Source organism: Myotis nattereri (assembly GCF_964212035.1).
Source record: "Myotis nattereri genome assembly, chromosome: X".
Taxonomy (NCBI): Eukaryota; Metazoa; Chordata; class Mammalia; order Chiroptera; family Vespertilionidae; genus Myotis; species Myotis nattereri.
In genome coordinates this window covers 15,214,781-15,238,684 of record NC_138078.1, presented here as the reverse complement: position 1 = coordinate 15,238,684, position 23,904 = coordinate 15,214,781, and positions in this window count along the sequence as shown.

Genomic DNA, 23,904 nt, shown 5'->3' with positions numbered 1-23,904 from the left:
TTGCCAGAGGCTTCTCTGCTCTCTCTGGAGTTCCACAATCTCTGTTGGCTAGTATGGGGTACTTCTTCCTGTGGCAAATACCACATCAGCTGCCTCTTACTGGCGAGGGTGTGGACTACCATGCTGCCCTATCACTTCCTGGTCATCCTTAGTCATTCTAGGTCACCCCTAACAGGCTGTCTGACCTGGGGTGTAGAGGGAATGCTGATGGGCGCAGGGTGTGCACAGCTTGCTGGGTTATTTTCGACTCCCCCCAATCCTCCATTAGATCCTTCTCATTTATTGGACTTTCTGAACTTGTCTTTGCACTCATTATATGTGAAAAAATCTTTGGGACCAAAATGCAGTTTCGTGAGTGCTAAAGGAAAAAATGGGATAGTCCTTTGCTGGAGGCTTCTCCGCTCCCTCTGGGAGTTCACCAGTGTGTGTTAGCCTGTGCCTATAGCGCTTACTTAGTCAAATAGCACAACACTGTCCTTGGACCTGCGAGTCCCTAGTCTGCCCACGAAGGACCACACTTCCCCGATATCCTTGCTCATCCTTGGTCACCCCAAACAGGCTGTCTGAAATGGGGGATAGAGGGAATGCTGATGGGCGCAGGGTGTGCACAGCTTGCTGGGTTATTTTCGACTGCCCCCAATCCTCCATTAGATCCTTTTCATTTATTGGACTTTCTGAATTTCTCTTTGCACTCATTATATGTGAAAAAATCTTTGGGACCAGAATACAGTTTCGTGAGTGCTAAAGGAAAATACGGGATAGTCCTTTGCTGGAGGCTTCTCTGCTCCCTCTGGGAGTTTACCAATGTGTGTTGGCCTGTGCCAATAGCGCTTACTTTGTCAAATACCACACCACTATCCCTGGACCTGCGAGGCTGTGGACTACCCACGAAGGACCACACTTTCCAGATATCCTTGCTCATCCTCGGTCACCCCAAACAGGCTGTCTGAAATGGGGGATAGAGGGAATGCTGATGGGCACTGGGAGTGCATGGATTGCTGGGTTATTTTCGACTGCCCCCAATCCTCCATTAGATCTTTTTCATTTATTGGACTTTCTGAATTTCTCTTTGCACTCATTATATGTGAAAAAATCTTTGGTACCAGAATACAGTTTCGTCAGTGCTAAAGGAAAAAACGGGATAGTCCTTTGCTGGAGGCTTCTCTGCTCCCTCTGGGAGTTCACCAATGTGTGTTGGCCTGTGCAGATAGCGCTTACTTTGTCAAATACCACACCACTGTCCCTGGACCTGCGAGGCTGTGGACTGCCCACGAAGGACCACAATTTCCCGATATCCTTGCTCAACCTTGGTCACCCCAAACAGGCTGTCTGAAATGGGGGATAGAGGGAATGCTAATGGGCGCAGGGTGTGCACAGCTTGCTGGGTTATTTTCGACTGCCCCCAATCCTCCATTAGATCCTTTTCATTTATTGGACTTTCTGAATTTCTCTTTGCACTCATTATATGTGAAAAAATCTTTGGGACCAGAATGCAGTTTCGTGAGTGCTAAAGGAAAAAACGGGATAGTCCTTTGCCAGAGGCTTCTCTGCTCTCTCTGGAGTTCCCCAATCTCTGTTGGCTAGTATGGGGTACTCCTTCGTGTGGCAAATACCACATCAGCTGCCTCTTACTGGCAAAGGTGTGGACTACCATGCTGCCCTATCACTTCCTGGTCATCCTTAGTCATTCTAGGTCACCCCTAACAGGCTGTCTGACCTGGGGTGTAGAGGGAATGCTGATGGGCGCAGGGTGTGCACAGCTTGCTGGGTTATTTTCGACTGCCCCCAATCCTCAATTAGATCCTTTTCATTTATTGGACTTTCCGAACTTGTCTTTGCACTCATTATATGTGAAAAAATCTTTGGAACCAGAATGCAGTTTCGTGAGTGCTAAAGGAAAAAATGGGATAGTCCTTTGCTGGAGGCTTCTGGGCTCCATCTGGGAGTTCACCAATGTGTGTTAGCCTGTGTCTATAGCGCTTACTTTGTCAAATAGCACATCACTGTCCTTGGACCTGCGAGTCCCTAGTCTGCCCACGAATGACCACACTTCCCCGATATCCTTGCTCATCCTTGGTCACCCCAAACAGGCTGTCTGAAATGGGGGATAGAGGGAATGCTGATGGGCTCAGGGTGTGCACGGGTTGCAGGGTTATTTTCGACTGCCCCCAATCCTCCATTAGATCCTTTTCATTTATTGGACTTTCTGAATTTCTCTTTGCACTCATTGTATGTGAAAATATCTTTGGGACCAGACTGCAGTTTCGTGAGTGCTAAAGGAAAAAACGGGATAGTCCTTTGCTGGAGGCTTCTCGCTCCCTCTTGGAGTTCACCAATGTGTGTTGGCCTGTGTCAATAGCGCTTACTTTGTCAAATACCACACCACTATCCCTGGACCTGCGAGGCTGTGGACTGCCCACGAAGGACCACACTTTCTAGATATCCTTGCTCATCCTTGGTCACCCCAAACAGGCTGTCTGAAATGGGGGATAGAGGGAATGCTGATGGGCGCAGGGTGTGCACGGGTTGCTGGGTTATTTTCGACTGCCCCCAATCCTCCATTAGATCCTTTTCATTTATTGGACTCTCTGAATTTCTCTTTGCACTCATTATATGTGAAAAAATCTTTGGGACCAGAATGCAGTTTCGTGAGTGCTAAAGGAAAAAACGGGATAGTCCTTTGCTGGAGGCTTCTCTGCTCCCTCTGGGAGTTCACCAATGTGTGTTGGCCTGTGCCAATAGTGCTTACTTGGTCAAATACCACACCACTGTCCCTGGACCTGCGAGGCCGTGGACTGCCCACGAAGGACCACAATTTCCAGATATCCTTGCTCATCCTTGGTCACCCCAAACAGGCTGCTTGACAAGGGGGATAGAGGGAATGCCACATGGGCACTAGGTGTGCATGGCTTGCTGGGTTATTTGGATTTCCCCCAATCCTCGATTAACTCCTTTTTGTTTGTTGGACTGTCTAAACTTTTGTTTTTACTCATTCTATGGAAAAAGATCTTTGGGCCCAGAAATGCACTTTCATGTGTCCAAAAGAAAAAGACAGGATAGTCCTTTGCCAGAGGCTTCTCCGCTCCCTCTGGAGTTCCCCAATCTCTGTTGGCTAGTATGGGGTACTCCTTCCTGTGGCAAATACCACATCAGCTGCCTCTTACTGGCGAGGGTGTGGACTACCATGCTGCCCTATCACTTCCTGGTCATCCTTAGTCATTCTAGGTCACCCCTAACAGGCTGTCTGACCTGGGGTGTAGAGGGAATGCTGATGGGCGCAGGGTGTGCACAGCTTGCTGGGTTATTTTCGACTGCCCCCAATCCTCAATTAGATCCTTTTCATTTATTGGCCTTATCAAACTTGTCTTTGCACTCATTATATGTGAAAAAATCTTTGGGACCAAAATGCAGTTTCGTGAGTGCTAAAGGAAAAAATGGGATAGTCCTTTGCTGGAGGCTTCTCCGCTCCCTCTGGGAGTTCACCAATGTGTGTTAGCCTGTTCCTATAGCGCTTACTTAGTCAAATAGCACATCACTGTCCTTGGACCTGCGAGTCCCTAGTCTGCCCACGAAGGACCACACTTTCTAGATATCCTTGCTCATCCTTGGTCACCCCAAACAGGCTGTCTGAAATGGGGGATAGAGGGAATGCTGATGGGCGCAGGGTGTGCACGGCTTGCTGGGTTATTTTCGACTGCCCCCAATCCTCCATTAGATCCTTTTCATTTATTGGACTCTCTGAATTTCTCTTTGCACTCATTATATGTGAAAAAATCTTTGGGACCAGAATGCAGTTTCGTGAGTGCTAAAGGAAAAAATGGGATAGTCCTTTGCTGGAGGCTTCTCTGCTCCCTCTGGGAGTTCACCAATGTGTGTTGGCCTGTGCCAATAGCGCTTACTTGGTCAAATACCACACCACTGTCCCTGGACCTGCGAGGCCGTGGACTGCCCACGAAGGACCACAATTTCCAGATATCCTTGCTCATCCTTGGTCACCCCAAACAGGCTGCTTGACACGGGGGATAGAGGGAATGCCACATGGGCACTAGGTGTGCATGGCTTGCTGGGTTATTTGGATTTCCCCCAATCCTCGATTAACTCCTTTTTGTTTGTTGGACTGTCTAAACTTTTGTTTTTACTCATTCTATGGAAAAAGATCTTTGGGACCAGAAATGCACTTTCATGTGTCCAAAAGAAAAAGACAGGATAGTCCTTTGCCAGAGGCTTCTCCGCTCCCTCTGGAGTTCCCCAATCTCTGTTGGCTAGTATGGGGTACTCCTTCCTGTGGCAAATACCACATCAGCTGCCTCTTACTGGCGAGGGTGTGGACTACCATGCTGCCCTATCACATCCTGGTCATCCTTAGTCATTCTAGGTCACCCCTAACAGGCTGTCTGACCTGGGGTGTAGAGGGAATGCTGATGGGCGCAGGGTGTGCACAGCTTGCTGGGTTATTTTTGACTCCCCCCAATCCTCCATTAGATCCTTCTCATTTATTGGACTTTCTGAACTTGTCTTTGCACTCATTATATGTGAAAAAATCTTTGGGACCAAAATGCAGTTTCGTGAGTGCTAAAGGAAAAAATGGGATAGTCCTTTGCTGGAGGCTTCTCCGCTCCCTCTGGGAGTTCACCAATGTGTGTTAGCCTGTGCCTATAGCGCTTACTTAGTCAAATAGCACATCACTGTCCTTGGACCTGCGAGTCCCTAGTCTGCCCACGAAGGAACACATTTCCCCGATATCCTTGCTCATCCTTGGTCACCCCAAACAGGCTGTCTGAAATGGGGGATAGAGGGAATGCTGATGGGCGCAGGGTGTGCAGGGCTTGCTGGGTTATTTTCGACTGCCCCCAATCCTCCATTAGATCCTTTTCATTTATTGGACTCTCTGAATTTCTCTTTGCACTCATTATATGTGAAAAAATCTTTGGGACCAGAATGCAGTTTCGTGAGTGCTAAAGGAAAAAACGGGATAGTCTTTTGCTGGAGGCTTCTCTGCTCCCTCTGGGAGTTCACCAATGTGTGTTGGCCTGTGCCAATAGCGCTTACTTTGTCAAATACCACATCACTGTCCCTGGACCTGCGAGGCCATAGACTGCCCACGAAGGACCACAATTTCCCGATATCCTTGCTCATCCTTGGTCACCCCAAACAGGCTGTCTGAAATGGGGTGTAGAGGGAATGCTGATGGGCGCAGGGTGTGCACAGCTTGCTGGGTTATTTTCGACTGCCCCCAATCCTCAATTAGATACTTTTCATTTATTGGCCTTTCCGAACTTGTCTTTGCACTCATTATATGTGAAAAAATCTTTGGGACCAAAATGCAGTTTCCTGTGTGCCAAAGAAAAAAACAGGATATCCTTTCCTGGAGGCTTCTCTGCTCCCTCTGGGAGTTCACCAATGTGTGTTGGCCTGTGCCAATAGCGCTTACTTTGTCAAATACCACATCACTGTCCCTGGACCTGCGAGGCCATAGACTGCCCACGAAGGACCACAATTTCCCGATATCCTTGCTCATCCTTGGTCACCCCAAACAGGCTGTCTGAAATGGGGTGTAGAGGGAATGCTGATGGGCGCAGGGTGTGCACAGCTTGCTGGGTTATTTTCGACTGCCCCCAATCCTCCATTAGATCCTTTTCATTTATTGGACTTTCTGAATTTCTCTTTGCACTCATTGTATGTGAAAATATCTTTGGGACCAGACTGCAGTTTCGTGAGTGCTAAAGGAAAAAACGGGATAGTCCTTTGCTGGAGGCTTCTCGCTCCCTCTTGGAGTTCACCAATGTGTGTTGGCCTGTGTTAATAGCGCTTACTTTGTCAAATACCACACCACTGTCCCTGGACCTGCGAGGCTGTGGACTGCCCACGAAGGACCACACTTTCTAGATATCCTTGCTCATCCTTGGTCACCCCAAACAGGCTGTCTGAATGGGGGATAGAGGGAATGCTGATGGGCGCAGGGTGTGCACGAGTTGCTGGGTTATTTTTGACTGCCCCCAATCCTCCATTAGATCCTTTTCATTTATTGGACTTTCTGAATTTCTCTTTGCACTCATTATATGTGAAAAAATCTTTGGGACCAGAATGCAGTTTCGTGAGTGCTAAAGGAAAAAACGGGATAGTCCTTTGCTGGAGGCTTCTCTGCTCCCTCTGGGAGTTCACCAATATGTGTTGGCCTGTGCCAATAGCGCTTACTTGGTCAAATACCACACCACTGTCCCTAGACCTGCGAGGCCGTGGACTGCCCACGAAGGACCACAATTTCCAGATATCCTTGCTCATCCTTGGTCACCCCAAACAGGCTGCTTGACACGGGGGATAGAGGGAATGCCACATGGGCACTAGGTGTGCATGGCTTGCTGGGTTATTTGGATTTCCCCCAATCCTCGATTAACTCCTTTTTGTTTGTTGGACTGTCTAAACTTTTGTTTTTACTCATTCTATGGAAAAAGATCTTTGGGACCAGAAATGCTCTTTCATATGTCCAAAAGAAAAAGACAGGATAGTCCTTTGCCAGAGGCTTCTATGCTCCCTCTGGAGTTCCCCAATCTCTGTTGGCTAGTATGGGGTACTCCTTCCTGTGGCAAATACCACATCAGCTGCCTCTTACTGGCTAGGGTGTGGACTACCATGCTGCCCTATCACTTCCTGGTCATCCTTAGTCATTCTAGGTCACCCCTAACAGGCTGTCTGACCTGGGGTGTAGAGGGAATGCTGATGGGCGCAGGGTGTGCACAGCTTGCTGGGTTATTTTCGACTCCCCCCAATCCTCCATTAGATCCTTCTCATTTATTGGACTTTCTGAACTTGTCTTTGCACTCATTATATCTGAAAAAATCTTTGGGACCAAAATGCAGTTTCGTGAGTGCTAAAGGAAAAAATGGGATAGTCCTTTGCTGGAGGCTTCTCCGCTCCCTCTGGGAGTTCACCAATGTGTGTTAGCCTGTGCCTATAGCGCTTACTTAGTCAAATAGCACATCACTGTCCTTGGACCTGCGAGTCCCTAGTCTGCCCACGAAGGACTACACTTCCCCGATATCCTTGCTCATCCTTGGTCACCCCAAACAGGCTGTCTGAAATGGGGAATAGAGGGAATGCTGATGGGCGCAGGGTGTGCACGGCTTGCTGGGTTATTTTCGACTGCCCCCAATCCTCCATTAGATCCTTTTCATTTATTGGACTTTCTGAATTTCTCTTTGCACTCATTATATGTGAAAAAATCTTTGGGACCAGAATGCAGTTTCGTGAGTGCTAAAGGAAAAAACGGGATAGTCCTTTGCTGGAGGCTTCTCTGCTCCCTCTGGGAGTTCACCAATGTGTGTTGGCCTGTGCCAATAGCGCTTACTTGGTCAAATACCACACCACTGTCCCTGGACCTGCGAGGCCGTGGACTGCCCACGAAGGACCACAATTTCCAGATATCCTTGCTCATCCTTGGTCACCCCAAACAGGCTGCTTGACAAGGGGGATAGAGGGAATGCCACATGGGCACTAGGTGTGCATGGCTTGCTGGGTTATTTGGATTTCCCCCAATCCTCGATTAACTCCTTTTTGTTTGTTGTACTGTCTAAACTTTTGTTTTTACTCATTCTATGGAAAAAGATCTTTGGGACCAGAAATGCACTTTCATGTGTCCCAAAGAAAAAGAGAGGATAGTCCTTTGCCAGAGGCTTCTCCGCTCCCTCTGGAGTTCCCCAATCTCTGTTGGCTAGTATGGGGTACTCCTTCCTGTGGCAAATACCACATCAGCTGCCTCTTACTGGCGAGGGTGTGGACTACCATGCTGCCCTATCACATCCTGGTCATCCTTAGTCATTCTAGGTCACCCCTAACAGGCTGTCTGACCTGGGGTGTAGAGGGAATGCTGATGGGCGCAGGGTGTGCACAGCTTGCTGGGTTATTTTCGACTCCCCCCAATCCTCCATTAGATCCTTCTCATTTATTGGACTTTCTGAACTTGTCTTTGACCTCATTATATGTGAAAAAATCTTTGGGACCAAAATGCAGTTTCGTGAGTGCTAAAGGAAAAAATGGGATAGTCCTTTGCTGGAGGCTTCTCCGCTCCCTCTGGGAGTTCAGCAATGTGTGTTAGCCTGTGCCTATAGCGCTTACTTAGTCAAATAGCACATCACTGTCCTTGGACCTGCGAGTCCCTAGTCTGCCCACGAAGGAACACACTTCCCCGATATCCTTGCTCATCCTTGGTCACCCCAAACAGGCTGTCTGAAATGGGGGATAGAGGGAATGCTGATGGGCGCAGGGTGTGCAGGGCTTGCTGGGTTATTTTCGACTGCCCCCAATCCTCCATTAGATCCTTTTCATTTATTGGACTCTCTGAATTTCTCTTTGCACTCATTATATGTGAAAAAATCTTTGGGACCAGAATGCAGTTTCGTGAGTGCTAAAGGAAAAAACGGGATAGTCTTTTGCTGGAGGCTTCTCCGCTCCCTCTGGGAGTTCACCAATGTGTGTTGGCCTGTGCCAATAGCGCTTACTTTGTCAAATACCACACCACTGTCCCTGGACCTGCGAGGCAATAGACTGCCCACGAAGGACCACAATTTCCAGATATCCTTGCTCATCCTTGGTCACCCCAAACAGGCTGTGTGAAATGGGGTGTAGAGGGAATGCTGATGGGCGCAGGGTGTGCACAGCTTGCTGGGTTATTTTCGACTGCCCCCAATCCTCCATTAGATCCTTTTCATTTATTGGACTTTCTGAATTTCTCTTTGCACTCATTGTATGTGAAAATATCTTTGGGACCAGACTGCAGTTTCGTGAGTGCTAAAGGAAAAAACGGGATAGTCCTTTGCTGGAGGCTTTTCGCTCCCTCTTGGAGTTCACCAATGTGTGTTGGCCTGTGTCAATAGCGCTTACTTTGTCAAATACCACACCACTGTCCCTGGACCTGCGAGGCTGTGGACTGCCCACGAAGGACCACACTTTCTAGATATCCTTGCTCATCCTTGGTCACCCCAAACAGGCTGTCTGAAATGGGGGATAGAGGGAATGCTGATGGGCGCAGGGTGTGCACGGGTTGCTGGGTTATTTTCGACTGCCCCCAATCCTCCATTAGATCCTTTTCATTTATTGGACTTTCTGAATTTCTCTTTGCACTCATTATATGTGAAAAAATCTTTGGGGCCAGAATGCAGTTTCGTGAGTGCTAAAGGAAAAAACGGGATAGTCCTTTGCTGGAGGCTTCTCTGCTCCCTCTGGGAGTTCACCAATGTGTGTTGGCCTGTGCCAATAGCGCTTACTTGGTCAAATACCGCACCACTGTCCCTGGACCTGCGAGGCCGTGGGCTGCCCACGAAGGACCACAATTTCCAGATATCCTTGCTCATCCTTGGTCACCCCAAACAGGCTGCTTGACAAGGGGGATAGAGGGAATGCCACATGGGCACTAGGTGTGCATGGCTTGCTGGGTTATTTGGATTTCCCCCAATCCTCGATTAACTCCTTTTTGTTTGTTGGACTGTCTAAACTTTTGTTTTTACTCATTCTATGGAAAAAGATCTTTGGGACCAGAAATGCACTTTCATGTGTCCCAAAGAAAAAGAGAGGATAGTCCTTTGCCAGAGGCTTCTCCGCTCCCTCTGGAGTTCCCCAATCTCTGTTGGCTAGTATGGGGTACTCCTTCCTGTGGCAAATACCACATCAGCTGCCTCTTACTGGCGAGGGTGTGGACTACCATGCTGCCCTATCACATCCTGGTCATCCTTAGTCATTCTAGGTCACCCCTAACAGGCTGTCTGACCTGGGGTGTAGAGGGAATGCTGATGGGCGCAGGGTGTGCAGGGGTTGCTGGGTTATTTTCGACTGCCCCCAATCCTCCATTAGATCCTTTTCATTTATTGGACTTTCTGAATTTCTCTTTGCACTCATTGTATGTGAAAATATCTTTGGGACCAGACTGCAGTTTCGTGAGTGCTAAAGGAAAAAATGGGATAGTCCTTTGCTGGAGGCTTCTCTGCTCCCTCTGGGAGTTCACCAATGTGTGTTAGCCTGTGCCTATAGCGCTTACTTAGTCAAATAGCACATCACTGTCCTTGGACCTGCGAGTCCCTAGTCTGCCCACGAAGGACCACACTTCCCCGATATCCTTGCTCATCCTTGGTCACCCCAAACAGGCTGTCTGAAATGGGGGATAGAGGGAATGCTGATGGGCGCAGGGTGTGCACGGGTTGCTGGGTTATTTTCGACTGCCCCCAATCCTCCATTAGATCCTTTTCATTTATTGGACTCTCTGAATTTCTCTTTGCACTCATTATATGTGAAAAAATCTTTGGGACCAGAATGCAGTTTCGTGAGTGCTAAAGGAAAAAACGGGATAGTCCTTTGCTGGAGGCTTCTCTGCTCCCTCTGGGAGTTCACCAATGTGTGTTGGCCTGTGCCAATAGCGCTTACTTGGTCAAATACCACACCACTGTCCCTGGACCTGCGAGGCCGTGGGCTGCCCACGAAGGACCACAATTTCCAGATATCCTTGCTCATCCTTGGTCACCCCAAACAGGCTGCTTGACAAGGGGGATAGAGGGAATGCCACATGGGCACTAGGTGTGCATGGCTTGCTGGGTTATTTGGATTTCCCCCAATCCTCGATTAACTCCTTTTTGTTTGTTGTACTGTCTAAACTTTTGTTTTTACTCATTCTATGGAAAAAGATCTTTGGGACCAGAAATGCACTTTCATGTGTCCCAAAGAAAAAGAGAGGATAGTCCTTTGCCAGAGGCTTCTCCGCTCCCTCTGGAGTTCCCCAATCTCTGTTGGCTAGTATGGGGTACTCCTTCCTGTGGCAAATACCACATCAGCTGCCTCTTACTGGCGAGGGTGTGGACTACCATGCTGCCCTATCACATCCTGGTCATCCTTAGTCATTCTAGGTCACCCCTAACAGGCTGTCTGACCTGGGGTGTAGAGGGAATGCTGATGGGCGCAGGGTGTGCACGGCTTGCTGGGTTATTTTCGACTGCCCCCAATCCTCCATTAGATCCTTTTCATTTATTGGACTTTCTGAATTTCTCTTTGCACTCATTGTATGTGAAAATATCTTTGGGACCAGACTGCAGTTTCGTGAGTGCTAAAGGAAAAAACGGGATAGTCCTTTGCTGGAGGCTTCTCGCTCCCTCTTGGAGTTCACCAATGTGTGTTGGCCTGTGTAAATAGTGCTTACTTTGTCAAATACCACACCACTGTCCCTGGACCTGCGAGGCTGTGGACTGCCCACGAAGGACCACACTTTCTAGATATCCTTGCTCATCCTTGGTCACCCCAAACAGGCTGTCTGAAATGGGGGATAGAGGGAATGCTTATGGGCGCAGGGTGTGCACGGGTTGCTGGGTTATTTTCGACTGCCCCCAATCCTCCATTAGATCCTTTTCATTTATTGGACTCTCTGAATTTCTCTTTGCACTCATTATATGTGAAAAAATCTTTGGGACCAGAATGCAGTTTCGTGAGTGCTAAAGGAAAAAATGGGATAGTCCTTTGCTGGAGGCTTCTCTGCTCCCTCTGGGAGTTCACCAATGTGTGTTGGCCTGTGCCAATAGCGCTTACTTGGTCAAATACCGCACCACTGTCCCTGGACCTGCGAGGCCGTGGACTGCCCACGAAGGACCACAATTTCCAGATATCCTTGCTCATCCTTGGTCACCCCAAACAGGCTGCTTGACAAGGGGGATAGAGGGAATGCCACATGGGCACTAGGTGTGCATGGCTTGCTGGGTTATTTGGATTTCCCCCAATCCTCGATTAACTCCTTTTTGTTTGTTGGACTGTCTAAACTTTTGTTTTTACTCATTCTATGGAAAAAGATCTTTGGGACCAGAAATGCACTTTCATGTGTCCAAAAGAAAAAGACAGGATAGTCCTTTGCCAGAGGCTTCTATGCTCCCTCTGGAGTTCCCCAATCTCTGTTGGCTAGTATGGGGTACTCCTTCCTGTGGCAAATACCACATCAGCTGCCTCTTACTGGCGAGGGTGTGGACTACCATGCTGCCCTATCACTTCCTGGTCATCCTTAGTCATTCTAGGTCACCCCTAACAGGCTGTCTGACCTGGGGTGTAGAGGGAATGCTGATGGGCGCAGGGTGTGCACAGCTTGCTGGGTTATTTTCGACTGCCCCCAATCCTCAATTAGATCCTTTTCATTTATTGGACTTTCCGAACTTGTCTTTGCACTCATTATATGTGAAAAAATCTTTGGGACCAAAATGCAGTTTCGTGAGTGCTAAAGGAAAAAATGGGATAGTCCTTTGCTGGAGGCTTCTCCGCTCCCTCTGGGAGTTCACCAATGTGTGTTAGCCTGTGCCTATAGCGCTTACTTAGTCAAATAGCACATCACTGTCCTTGGACCTGCGAGTCCCTAGTCTGCCCACGAAGGAACACACTTCCCCGATATCCTTGCTCATCCTTGGTCACCCCAAACAGGCTGTCTGAAATGGGGGATAGAGGGAATGCTGATGGGCGCAGGGTGTGCACGGGTTGCTGGGTTATTTTCGACTGCCCCCAATCCTCCATTAGATCCTTTTCATTTATTGGACTCTCTGAATTTCTCTTTGCACTCATTATATGTGAAAAAATCTTTGGGACCAGAATGCACTTTCGTGAGTGCTAAAGGAAAAAACGGGATAGTCTTTTGCTGGAGGCTTCTCCGCTCCCTCTGGGAGTTCACCAATGTGTGTTGGCCTGTGCCAATAGCGCTTACTTTGTCAAATACCACACCACTGTCACTGGACCTGCGAGGCCGTGGACTACCCACGAAGGACCACAATTTCCAGATATCCTTGCTCATCCTTGGTCACCCCAAACAGGCTGCTTGACAAGGGGGATAGAGGGAATGCCACATGGGCACTAGGTGTGCATGGCTTGCTGGGTTATTTGGATTTCCCCCAATCCTCGATTAACTCCTTTTTGTTTGTTGGACTGTCTTAACTTTTGTTTTTACTCATTCTATGGAAAAAGATCTTTGGGACCAGAAATGCACTTTCATGTGTCCAAAAGAAAAAGACAGGATAGTCCTTTGCCAGAGGCTTCTATGCTCCCTCTGGAGTTCCCCAATCTCTGTTGGCTAGTATGGGGTACTCCTTCCTGTGGCAAATACCACATCAGCTGCCTCTTACTGGCGAGGGTGTGGACTACCATGCTGCCCTATCACTTCCTGGTCATCCTTAGTCATTCTAGGTCACCCCTAACAGGCTGTCTGACCTGGGGTGTAGAGGGAATGCTGATGGGCGCAGGGTGTGCACAGCTTGCTGGGTTATTTTCGACTGCCCCCAATCCTCAATTAGATCCTTTTCATTTATTGGCCTTTCCGAACTTGTCTTTGCACTCATTATATGTGAAAAAATCTTTGGGACCAAAATGCAGTTTCCTGTGTGCCAAAGAAAAAAACAGGATATCCTTTCCTGGAGGCTTCTCTGCTCCCTCTGGGAGTTCACCAATGTGTGTTGGCCTGTGCCAATAGCGCTTACTTTGTCAAATACCACATCACTGTCCCTGGACCTGCGAGGCCATAGACTGCCCACGAAGGACCACAATTTCCCGATATCCTTGCTCATCCTTGGTCACCCCAAACAGGCTGTCTGAAATGGGGTGTAGAGGGAATGCTGATGGGCGCAGGGTGTGCACAGCTTGCTGGGTTATTTTCGACTGCCCCCAATCCTCCATTAGATCCTTTTCATTTATTGGACTTTCTGAATTTCTCTTTGCACTCATTGTATGTGAAAATATCTTTGGGACCAGACTGCAGTTTCGTGAGTGCTAAAGGAAAAAACGGGATAGTCCTTTGCTGGAGGCTTCTCGCTCCCTCTTGGAGTTCACCAATGTGTGTTGGCCTGTGTCAATAGCGCTTACTTTGTCAAATACCACACCACTGTCCCTGGACCTGCGAGGCTGTGGACTGCCCACGAAGGACCACACTTTCTAGATATCCTTGCTCATCCTTGGTCACCCCAAACAGGCTGTCTGAATGGGGGATAGAGGGAATGCTGATGGGCGCAGGGTGTGCAGGAGTTGCTGGGTTATTTTCGACTGCCCCCAATCCTCCATTAGATCCTTTTCATTTATTGGACTTTCTGAATTTCTCTTTGCACTCATTATATGTGAAAAAATCTTTGGGACCAGAATGCAGTTTCGTGAGTGCTAAAGGAAAAAACGGGATAGTCCTTTGATGGAGGCTTCTCTGCTCCCTCTGGGAGTTCACCAATGTGTGTTGGCCTGTGCCAATAGCGCTTACTTGGTCAAATACCACACCACTGTCCCTAGACCTGCGAGGCCGTGGACTGCCCACGAAGGACCACAATTTCCAGATATCCTTGCTCATCCTTGGTCACCCCAAACAGGCTGCTTGACACGGGGGATAGAGGGAATGCCACATGGGCACTAGGTGTGCATGGCTTGCTGGGTTATTTGGATTTCCCCCAATCCTCGATTAACTCCTTTTTGTTTGTTGGACTGTCTAAACTTTTGTTTTTACTCATTCTATGGAAAAAGATCTTTGGGACCAGAAATGCTCTTTCATATGTCCAAAAGAAAAAGACAGGATAGTCCTTTGCCAGAGGCTTCTATGCTCCCTCTGGAGTTCCCCAATCTCTGTTGGCTAGTATGGGGTACTCCTTCCTGTGGCAAATACCACATCAGCTGCCTCTTACTGGCTAGGGTGTGGACTACCATGCTGCCCTATCACTTCCTGGTCATCCTTAGTCATTCTAGGTCACCCCTAACAGGCTGTCTGACCTGGGGTGTAGAGGGAATGCTGATGGGCGCAGGGTGTGCACAGCTTGCTGGGTTATTTTCGACTGCCCCCAATCCTCCATTAGATCCTTCTCATTTATTGGACTTTCTGAACTTGTCTTTGACCTCATTATATGTGAAAAAATCTTTGGGACCAAAATGCAGTTTCGTGAGTGCTAAAGGAAAAAATGGGATAGTCCTTTGCTGGAGGCTTCTCCGCTCCCTCTGGGAGTTCACCAATGTGTGTTAGCCTGTGCCTATAGCGCTTACTTAGTCAAATAGCACATCACTGTCCTTGGACCTGCGAGTCCCTAGTCTGCCCACGAAGGACCACACTTCCCCGATATCCTTGCTCATCCTTGGTCACCCCAAACAGGCTGTCTGAAATGGGGGATAGAGGGAATGCTGATGGGCACAGGGTGTGCACGGCTTGCTGGGTTATTTTCGACTGCCCCCAATTCTCCATTAGATCCTTTTCATTTATTGGACTTTCTGAATTTCTCTTTGCACTCATTATATGTGAAAAAATCTTTGGGACCAGAATGCAGTTTCGTGAGTGCTAAAGGACAAAACGGGATAGTCCTTTGCTGGAGGCTTCTCTGCTCCCTCTGGGAGTTCACCAATGTGTGTTGGCCTGTGCCAATAGCGCTTACTTGGTCAAATACCACACCACTGTCCCTGGACCTGCGAGGCCGTGGACTGCCCACGAAGGACCACAATTTCCAGATATCCTTGCTCATCCTTGGTCACCCCAAACAGGCTGCTTGACAAGGGGGATAGAGGGAATGCCACATGGGCACTAGGTGTGCATGGCTTGCTGGGTTATTTGGATTTCCCCCAATCCTCGATTAACTCCTTTTTGTTTGTTGGACTGTCTAAACTTTTGTTTTTACTCATTCTATGGAAAAAGATCTTTGGGACCAGAAATGCACTTTCATGTGTCCCAAAGAAAACGAGAGGATAGTCCTTTGCCAGAGGCTTCTATGCTCCCTCTGGAGTTCCCCAATCTCTGTTGGCTAGTATGGGGTACTCCTTCCTGTGGCAAATACCACATCAGCTGCCTCTTACTGGCGAGGGTGTGGACTACCATGCTGCCCTATCACATCCTGGTCATCCTTAGTCATTCTAGGTCACCCCTAACAGGCTGTCTGACCTGGGGTGTAGAGGGAATGCTGATGGGCGCAGGGTGTGCACAGCTTGCTGGGTTATTTTCGACTCCCCCCAATCCTCCATTAGATCCTTCTCATTTATTGGACTTTCTGAACTTGTCTTTGCACTCATTATATGTGAAAAAATCTTTGGGACCAAAATGCAGTTTCGTGAGTGCTAAAGGAAAAAATGGGATAGTCCTTTGCTGGAGGCTTCTCCGCTCCCTCTGGGAGTTCACCAATGTGTGTTAGCCTGTGCCTATAGCGCTTACTTAGTCAAATAGCACATCACTGTCCTTGGACCTGCGAGTCCCTAGTCTGCCCACGAAGGACCACACTTCCCCGATATCCTTGCTCATCCTTGGTCACCCCAAACAGGCTGTCTGAAATGGGGGATAGAGGGAATGCTGATGGGCACAGGGTGTGCACGGCTTGCTGGGTTATTTTCGACTGCCCCCAATTCTCCATTAGATCCTTTTCATTTATTGGACTTTCTGAATTTCTCTTTGCACTCATTATATGTGAAAAAATCTTTGGGACCAGAATGCAGTTTCGTGAGTGCTAAAGGACAAAACGGGATAGTCCTTTGCTGGAGGCTTCTCTGCTCCCTCTGGGAGTTCACCAATGTGTGTTGGCCTGTGCCAATAGCGCTTACTTGGTCAAATACCACACCACTGTCCCTGGACCTGCGAGGCCGTGGACTGCCCACGAAGGACCACAATTTCCAGATATCCTTGCTCATCCTTGGTCACCCCAAACAGGCTGCTTGACAAGGGGGATAGAGGGAATGCCACATGGGCACTAGGTGTGCATGGCTTGCTGGGTTATTTGGATTTCCCCCAATCCTCGATTAACTCCTTTTTGTTTGTTGGACTGTCTAAACTTTTGTTTTTACTCATTCTATGGAAAAAGATCTTTGGGACCAGAAATGCACTTTCATGTGTCCCAAAGAAAACGAGAGGATAGTCCTTTGCCAGAGGCTTCTCCGCTCCCTCTGGAGTTCCCCAATCTCTGTTGGCTAGTATGGGGTACTCCTTCCTGTGGCAAATACCACATCAGCAGCCTCTTACTGGCGAGGGTGTGGACTACCATGCTGCCCTATCACATCCTGGTCATCCTTAGTCATTCTAGGTCACCCCTAACAGGCTGTCTGACCTGGGGTGTAGAGGGAATGCTGATGGGCGCAGGGTGTGCACAGCTTGCTGGGTTATTTTTGACTCCCCCCAATCCTCCATTAGATCCTTCTCATTTATTGGACTTTCTGAACTTGTCTTTGCACTCATTATATGTGAAAAAATCTTTGGGACCAAAATGCAGTTTCGTGAGTGCTAAAGGAAAAAATGGGATAGTCCTTTGCTGGAGGCTTCTCCGCTCCCTCTGGGAGTTCACCAATGTGTGTTAGCCTGTGCCTATAGCGCTTACTTAGTCAAATAGCACATCACTGTCCTTGGACCTGCGAGTCCCTAGTCTGCCCACGAAGGAACACACTTCCCCGATATCCTTGCTCATCCTTGGTCACCCCAAACAGGCTGTCTGAAATGGGGGATAGAGGGAATGCTGATGGGCGCAGGGTGTGCAGGGCTTGCTGGGTTATTTTCGACTGCCCCCAATCCTCCATTAGATCCTTTTCATTTATTGGACTCTCTGAATTTCTCTTTGCACTCATTATATGTGAAAAAATCTTTGGGACCAGAATGCAGTTTCGTGAGTGCTAAAGGAAAAAACGGGATAGTCTTTTGCTGGAGGCTTCTCCGCTCCCTCTGGGAGTTCACCAATATGTGTTGGCCTGTGCCAATAGCGCTTACTTTGTCAAATACCACACCACTGTCCCTGGACCTGCGAGTCTGTGGACTGCCCACGAAGGACCACAATTTCCAGATATCCTTGCTCATCCTTGATCACCCCAAACAGGCTGCTTGACAAGGGGGATAGAGGGAATGCCACATGGGCACTAGGTGTGCATGGCTTGCTGGGTTATTTGGATTTCCCCCAATCCTCGATTAACTCCTTTTTGTTTGTTGGACTGTCTTAACTTTTGTTTTTACTCATTCTATGGAAAAAGATCTTTGGGACCAGAAATGCACTTTCATGTGTCCAAAAGAAAAAGACAGGATAGTCCTTTGCCAGAGGCTTCTATGCTCCCTCTGGAGTTCCCCAATCTCTGTTGGCTAGTATGGGGTACTCCTTCCTGTGGCAAATACCACATCAGCTGCCTCTTACTGGCGAGGGTGTGGACTACCATGCTGCCCTATCACTTCCTGGTCATCCTTAGTCATTCTAGGTCACCCCTAACAGGCTGTCTGACCTGGGGTGTAGAGGGAATGCTGATGGGCGCAGGGTGTGCACAGCTTGCTGGGTTATTTTCGACTGCCCCCAATCCTCAATTAGATCCTTTTCATTTATTGGCCTTTCCGAACTTGTCTTTGCACTCATTATATGTGAAAAAATCTTTGGGACCAAAATGCAGTTTCCTGTGTGCCAAAGAAAAAAACAGGATATCCTTTCCTGGAGGCTTCTCTGCTCCCTCTGGGAGTTCACCAATGTGTGTTGGCCTGTGCCAATAGCGCTTACTTTGTCAAATACCACATCACTGTCCCTGGACCTGCGAGGCCATAGACTGCCCACGAAGGACCACAATTTCCCGATATCCTTGCTCATCCTTGGTCACCCCAAACAGGCTGTCTGAAATGGGGTGTAGAGGGAATGCTGATGGGCGCAGGGTGTGCACAGCTTGCTGGGTTATTTTCGACTGCCCCCAATCCTCCATTAGATCCTTTTCATTTATTGGACTTTCTGTATTTCTCTTTGCACTCATTGTATGTGAAAATATCTTTGGGACCAGACTGCAGTTTCGTGAGTGCTAAAGGAAAAAACGGGATAGTCCTTTGCTGGAGGCTTCTCGCTCCCTCTTGGAGTTCACCAATGTGTGTTGGCCTGTGTCAATAGCGCTTACTTTGTCAAATACCACACCACTGTCCCTGGACCTGCGAGGCTGTGGACTGCCCACGAAGGACCACACTTTCTAGATATCCTTGCTCATCCTTGGTCACCCCAAACAGGCTGTCTGAATGGGGGATAGAGGGAATGCTGATGGGCGCAGGGTGTGCACGGGTTGCTGGGTTATTTTCGACTGCCCCCAATCCTCCATTAGATCCTTTTCATTTATTGGACTTTCTGAATTTCTCTTTGCACTCATTATATGTGAAAAAATCTTTGGGGCCAGAATGCAGTTTCGTGAGTGCTAAAGGAAAAAACGGGATAGTCCTTTGCTGGAGGCTTCTCTGCTCCCTCTGGGAGTTCACCAATATGTGTTGGCCTGTGCCAATAGCGCTTACTTGGTCAAATACCACACCACTGTCCCTAGACCTGCGAGGCCGTGGACTGCCCACGAAGGACCACAATTTCCAGATATCCTTGCTCATCCTTGGTCACCCCAAACAGGCTGCTTGACACGGGGGATATAGGGAATGCCACATGGGCACTAGGTGTGCATGGCTTGCTGGGTTATTTGGATTTCCCCCAATCCTCGATTAACTCCTTTTTGTTTGTTGGACTGTCTAAACTTTTGTTTTTACTCATTCTATGGAAAAAGATATTTGGGACCAGAAATGCTCTTTCATATGTCCAAAAGAAAAAGACAGGATAGTCCTTTGCCAGAGGCTTCTCCGCTCCCTCTGGAGTTCCCCAATCTCTGTTGGCTAGTATGGGGTACTCCTTCCTGTGGCAAATACCACATCAGCTGCCTCTTACTGGCGAGGGTGTGGACTACCATGCTGCCCTATCACTTCCTGGTCATCCTTAGTCATTCTAGGTCACCCCTAACAGGCTGTCTGACCTGGGGTGTAGAGGGAATGCTGATGGGCGCAGGGTGTGCAGGGGTTGCTGGGTTATTTTCGACTCCCCCCAATCCTCCATTAGATCCTTCTCATTTATTGGACTTTCTGAACTTGTCTTTGCACTCATTATATGTGAAAAAATCTTTGGGACCAAAATGCAGTTTCGTGAGTGCTAAAGGAAAAAATGGGATAGTCCTTTGCTGGAGGCTTCTCTGCTCCCTCTGGGAGTTCACCAATGTGTGTTAGCCTGTGCCTATAGCGCTTACTTAGTCAAATAGCACATCACTGTCCTTGGACCTGCGAGTCCCTAGTCTGCCCACGAAGGACCACACTTCCCCGATATCCTTGCTCATCCTTGGTCACCCCAAACAGGCTGTCTGAAATGGGGGATAGAGGGAATGCTGATGGGCGCAGGGTGTGCACGGGTTGCTGGGTTATTTTCGACTGCCCCCAATCCTCCATTAGATCCTTTTCATTTATTGGACTCTCTGAATTTCTCTTTGCACTCATTATATGTGAAAAAATCTTTGGGACCAGAATGCAGTTTCGTGAGTGCTAAAGGAAAAAACGGGATAGTCTTTTGCTGGAGGCTTCTCCGCTCCCTCTGGGAGTTCACCAATATGTGTTGGCCTGTGCCAATAGCGCTTACTTTGTCAAATACCACACCACTGTCCCTGGACCTGCGAGTCTGTGGACTGCCCACGAAGGACCACAATTTCCAGATATCCTTGCTCATCCTTGATCACCCCAAACAGGCTGCTTGACAAGGGGGATAGAGGGAATGCCACATGGGCACTAGGTGTGCATGGCTTGCTGGGTTATTTGGATTTCCCCCAATCCTCGATTAACTCCTTTTTGTTTGTTGGACTGTCTTAACTTTTGTTTTTACTCATTCTATGGAAAAAGATCTTTGGGACCAGAAATGCACTTTCATGTGTCCAAAAGAAAAAGACAGGATAGTCCTTTGCCAGAGGCTTCTATGCTCCCTCTGGAGTTCCCCAATCTCTGTTGGCTAGTATGGGGTACTCCTTCCTGTGGCAAATACCACATCAGCTGCCTCTTACTGGCGAGGGTGTGGACTACCATGCTGCCCTATCACTTCCTGGTCATCCTTAGTCATTCTAGGTCACCCCTAACAGGCTGTCTGACCTGTGGTGTAGAGGGAATGCTGATGGGCGCAGGGTGTGCACAGCTTGCTGGGTTATTTTCGACTGCCCCCAATCCTCAATTAGATCCTTTTCATTTATTGGCCTTTCCGAACTTGTCTTTGCACTCATTATATGTGAAAAAATCTTTGGGACCAAAATGCAGTTTCCTGTGTGCCAAAGAAAAAAACAGGATATCCTTTCCTGGAGGCTTCTCTGCTCCCTCTGGGAGTTCACCAATGTGTGTTGGCCTGTGCCAATAGCGCTTACTTTGTCAAATACCACATCACAGTCCCTGGACCTGCGAGGCCATAGACTGCCCACGAAGGACCACAATTTCCCGATATCCTTGCTCATCCTTGGTCACCCCAAACAGGCTGTCTGAAATGGGGTGTAGAGGGAATGCTGATGGGCGCAGGGTGTGCACAGCTTGCTGGGTTATTTTCGACTGCCCCCAATCCTCCATTAGATCCTTTTCATTTATTGGACTTTCTGAATTTCTCTTTGCACTCATTGTATGTGAAAATATCTTTGGGACCAGACTGCAGTTTCGTGAGTGCTAAAGGAAAAAACGGGATAGTCCTTTGCTGGAGGCTTCTCGCTCCCTCTTGGAGTTCACCAATGTGTGTTGGCCTGTGTCAATAGCGCTTACTTTGTCAAATACCACACCACTGTCCCTGGACCTGCGAGGCTGTGGACTGCCCACGAAGGACCACACTTTCTAGATATCCTTGCTCATCCTTGGTCACCCCAAACAGGCTGTCTGAATGGGGGATAGAGGGAATGCTGATGGGCGCAGGGTGTGCACGGGTTGCTGGGTTATTTTCGACTGCCCCCAATCCTCCATTAGATCCTTTTCATTTATTGGACTTTCTGAATTTCTCTTTGCACTCATTATATGTGAAAAAATCTTTGGGGCCAGAATGCAGTTTCGTGAGTGCTAAAGGAAAAAACGGGATAGTCCTTTGCTGGAGGCTTCTCTGCTCCCTCTGGGAGTTCACCAATGTGTGTTGGCCTGTGCCAATAGCGCTTACTTGGTCAAATACCACACCACTGTCCCTAGACCTGCGAGGCCGTGGACTGCCCACGAAGGACCACAATTTCCAGATATCCTTGCTCATCCTTGGTCACCCCAAACAGGCTGCTTGACACGGGGGATATAGGGAATGCCACATGGGCACTAGGTGTGCATGGCTTGCTGGGTTATTTGGATTTCCCCCAATCCTCGATTAACTCCTTTTTGTTTGTTGGACTGTCTAAACTTTTGTTTTTACTCATTCTATGGAAAAAGATATTTGGGACCAGAAATGCTCTTTCATATGTCCAAAAGAAAAAGACAGGATAGTCCTTTGCCAGAGGCTTCTCCGCTCCCTCTGGAGTTCCCCAATCTCTGTTGGCTAGTATGGGGTACTCCTTCCTGTGGCAAATACCACATCAGCTGCCTCTTACTGGCGAGGGTGTGGACTACCATGCTGCCCTATCACTTCCTGGTCATCCTTAGTCATTCTAGGTCACCCCTAACAGGCTGTCTGACCTGGGGTGTAGAGGGAATGCTGATGGGCGCAGGGTGTGCAGGGGTTGCTGGGTTATTTTCGACTCCCCCCAATCCTCCATTAGATCCTTCTCATTTATTGGACTTTCTGAACTTGTCTTTGCACTCATTATATGTGAAAAAATCTTTGGGACCAAAATGCAGTTTCGCGAGTGCTAAAGGAAAAAATGGGATAGTCCTTTGCTGGAGGCTTCTCTGCTCCCTCTGGGAGTTCACCAATGTGTGTTAGCCTGTGCCTATAGCGCTTACTTAGTCAAATAGCACATCACTGTCCTTGGACCTGCGAGTCCCTAGTCTGCCCACGAAGGACCACACTTCCCCGATATCCTTGCTCATCCTTGGTCACCCCAAACAGGCTGTCTGAAATGGGGGATAGAGGGAATGCTGATGGGCGCAGGGTGTGCACGGGTTGCTGGGTTATTTTCGACTGCCCCCAATCCTCCATTAGATCCTTTTCATTTATTGGACTCTCTGAATTTCTCTTTGCACTCATTATATGTGAAAAAATCTTTGGGACCAGAATGCAGTTTCGTGAGTGCTAAAGGAAAAAACGGGATAGTCCTTTGCTGGAGGCTTCTCTGCTCCCTCTGGGAGTTCACCAATGTGTGTTGGCCTGTGCCAATAGCGCTTACTTGGTCAAATACCACACCACTGTCCCTGGACCTGCGAGGCCGTGGGCTGCCCACGAAGGACCACAATTTCCAGATATCCTTGCTCATCCTTGGTCACCCCAAACAGGCTGCTTGACAAGGGGGATAGAGGGAATGCCACATGGGCACTAGGTGTGCATGGCTTGCTGGGTTATTTGGATTTCCCCCAATCCTCGATTAACTCCTTTTTGTTTGTTGGACTGTCTAAACTTTTGTTTTTACTCATTCTATGGAAAAAGATCTTTGGGACCAGAAATGCACTTTCATGTGTCCCAAAGAAAAAGAGAGGATAGTCCTTTGCCAGAGGCTTCTCCGCTCCCTCTGGAGTTCCCCAATCTCTGTTGGCTAGTATGGGGTACTCCTTCCTGTGGCAAATACCACATCAGCTGCCTCTTACTGGCGAGGGTGTGTACTACCATGCTGCCCTATCACATCCTGGTCATCCTTAGTCATTCTAGGTCACCCCTAACAGGCTGTCTGACCTGGGGTGTAGAGGGAATGCTGATGGGCACAGGGTGTGCACGGGTTGCTGGGTTATTTTCGACTGCCCCCAATCCTCCATTAGATCCTTTTCATTTATTGGACTTTCTGAATTTCTCTTTGCACTCATTGTATGTGAAAATATCTTTGGGACCAGACTGCAGTTTCGTGAGTGCTAAAGGAAAAAACGGGATAGTCCTTTGCTGGAGGCTTCTCGCTCCCTCTTGGAGTTCACCAATGTGTGTTGGCCTGTGTCAATAGCGCTTACTTTGTCAAATACCACACCACTGTCCCTGGACCTGCGAGGCTGTGGACTGCCCACGAAGGACCACACTTTCTAGATATCCTTGCTCATCC